This window comes from Orycteropus afer, unplaced genomic scaffold, assembly GCF_000298275.1.
Source record: "Orycteropus afer afer isolate SDZICR_OR568_19922 unplaced genomic scaffold, OryAfe1.0 scaffold00413, whole genome shotgun sequence".
NCBI lineage: Eukaryota > Metazoa > Chordata > Mammalia > Tubulidentata > Orycteropodidae > Orycteropus > Orycteropus afer.
This window is the reverse complement of record NW_006922000.1, coordinates 2115979-2118864: the sequence shown is the minus strand read 5'-3', so window position 1 is coordinate 2118864 and position 2886 is coordinate 2115979. Positions and strand designations below refer to the sequence as shown.

The following is a 2886-nucleotide window of genomic DNA, read 5'->3' as shown; positions in this document are numbered from 1 at the left end:
GTAAGGTGAATCTCTCAGTAGAGTTGAGCTGTAATATTACTGGGGATGTAAAGGAAATGGGGAAAGTATTGTTGTTGTTAGGTGCCGTCAAGTCGGTTCCGACCCATGGTGACCCTGTGTACAACAGAAAGAAACCCTGCCCCACTTTCTCTGCCTGAGAGTTCATGTAAGATGGTGATGTTTGGGCAGAGGAGTGTAGCTGGAGTTTAACCACATTCTGAGAAGGATGGGCTGTGAGTTGCAGACTCTTGCTTCACTGACATGGGTGTGTGGTTTTAAGCCCAGAGCTAGACACACTGGATAACAGAGGAACGCTGGGAGTCTACCCACTGTCCCACTGTCCCTCACTTTCCCTACACTGTGCTCCATGTCTCCTCTAAATGAAGGGGCACAGATACCTCTGTGTTCCCATCCTCCCCTCCACCCCCACCAACATCGCAGCATCTTCCCAGCATTGCAGTTTCCTGTTTCTTTCTCTGCTGGACCGGAAGGGGCTCAGCACTCTGTGTGTCTGTGGCTGTAGATGGAGATGTCATGTCATTGCAGATACAGATGTAGAACCATGGTGCTCAGGGAAATAGGAGGTCAGATTCCTCGAGCCTCTGGTCACAACATTTTCATCAATCAGTCAGCACATAACCTTGTTTCACATGTGTTTCTATTTAAAGACATGCCATTTAATATGAATTGTGGGTTCACTAACATTGAACTCATGACCAAGAGCACTGTAACTCAGGCCTGCATGAGGCTTCTCTAACACACACAGTTTTTCAGTAAAGCACATCACGGCCTTGTTGAGTTTAGGAACACTCAACAGCGCTTTAGCCCTGTGTTTGGGGCTGTTTTAAATAACAAAATGAGCAACAAAAAGCACAAGAGTGTGAAAACAGCACTGAATGGACTGCATAAAGGGTACTGGACAAGCGTTGCCTTGTTCAGTCTCAGCTGGAGACTGTATGTGATGCTGCTCGAAGGTCCACCCCTCTGTGTGTCTGCGAATGACCGCAACGGCACCGTATTGATTGGGGTTACAAATAAATGTGAGCAAGTTGAGGAGTTGCCACATGTGGAATCCACAAATAGTGAAGATCAACTCTGTGTGTGTCTGTTGGTCTGTGCTGGGTGACTGTATCTTCCGGCAGGGGTCTCTCTGGTTCATGTGTTCAATCACTTCTCTAGGAAGTCCTCTGTTTGTTTCTGACAGCCTTACCTGTTACCTGGCTTCTTTCCGCTGTTCCACATCCGTTCCTAGTTAATGCCTCCACAAAATCTTCTTCGCAGAGTCCCGCTGTTCCATTTCTTCCCTATGTTTTTGGTCTCTCCCTTTTTCTAGATTATTTCCACCCGCACAGATAATCCAATCCTCCCCTTAAAAACAAGCAAACAAAAAAGTCAGTGACTTTCACACTGTGCCTTTAATGCTGATCCGACTCTCAGCTTTGTGTTCACTGCCAAACTTCCAGAAAGTGCTGTCTGAGTTGTTTTTATCATGTCCCCTCCTTGTCATTTGAACCTGTTCTGACCTGGTGTCCACTCTATCCTTGCACTAAAATAGCTCTTTTTAATATCACCAATTATCTCCTGGATGCCAAGGCCATTAGATGTTTTTCTGTTGTCTCCTAATTCATTCGGTCTGCGTTCACAGTATTGAGCATTCTGTCTGTCAGTGATGCTCTCCTCTCTGGGCTTCTGACGGCATCTCCCCTAACTCCCCTGCTCCCTCATGGACACTTCTGCCAGGTGCTCCCAGCTCTCGCCCCGCTCCCCCCCACCCCGGCTCGCACAGCCCCTGGGCTTGGCCCTCCAGCTTCTCCTCTCTCTGTGCACCCGTTTCTGGAGGGCTCCTCCTCTCTCCTGGATTGAAACCCCACATTCCCGGTCCAGGCTGCTGCTTACAGTAGTGTTCGGTTGGCCCATCACGACTATCCCAGCCATCTCAAATACAGTGCATTGAACACCAGCCTCTTATTTCCATCCCATCCATAGTAACTGTTTCCTCAAGTCTTTGCCGTCTCAGAAAGTGAGAGGCTTACTGGTCCAGCTCTCCAGTTGAGAAGACTGAGGTTGGGAGGTCACACCAATATTTTTCTCTCACTTACTGCCCATATTGAATTCATAAGCAAGTCTTGTCAATTTTATTTATGACATACATTTCAAATCCATCCGTTTTCCTCCGTTTCCATTGTCAGTGCCTTAGTCTAAGGAACCCTTGGCCACTGCGATAGCATCTACATAGCTTCTTCCTCAGATTTTCCACCCATGATTGATGACAGTGATTTTTTAAAATGAAAATTGGATTATGTCAATATCCAAGTTTAAACTCTTCAGTGGTTACCTTGCCACTTAGAGCAAAAGCCAAGTCCCTTGTTGGCGTGAGAAGTCCTGCTTGTCTGGCCCCTGCTTCCCTCCCTAGCCCCTCTCTGCCAGGGGCCACCTGATCTTTCTTTCAGTTCTTGAAGTCACATCATGATGTCCTCACCTTTGAATCGTGGTATAGGAGGTTGCTGTGCTGGAACTCTCCTTATGTTGCTGCTGTTTCTTGTAGTTAGATCTTGGCTTAAATATCACACCCTCAGACGTCAACTGATATGACCCCCTAAATAGGTAGATGGCATGTTCTTTATGAAAGGACCCTGTTTTGCCTCTTCAGAGGACTTTGTGTTTCAAATCTATTTGTGCATATGACTCATTCGCTAGTTTGTTGTCTATCTCCTCCAGTGTAAGCTTTGGGAAGCCATCATCCAATCCATCCCAAACTCAATGGGCCAGGATACAGTATGTAATCAACGAGTATCTGTTGACTAAATGACCTTTTAAAGGGATCTATTTTCCCAAAATTTTGAAGAGCTCTTAGTCTAAGAAGGCATGAAGATGAAACCTAAGACC

At 46.5% G+C, this 2886-nt stretch overlaps 1 protein-coding gene across 1 annotated transcript in view; it reads left to right on the top strand.

Moving 5' to 3' along the window:
- Window positions 1–2886, top strand: part of DGKI (diacylglycerol kinase iota) — a 380807-nt gene that overhangs the window by 57973 nt on the left and 319948 nt on the right. The gene's annotated exons all lie outside the window — the stretch shown is intronic.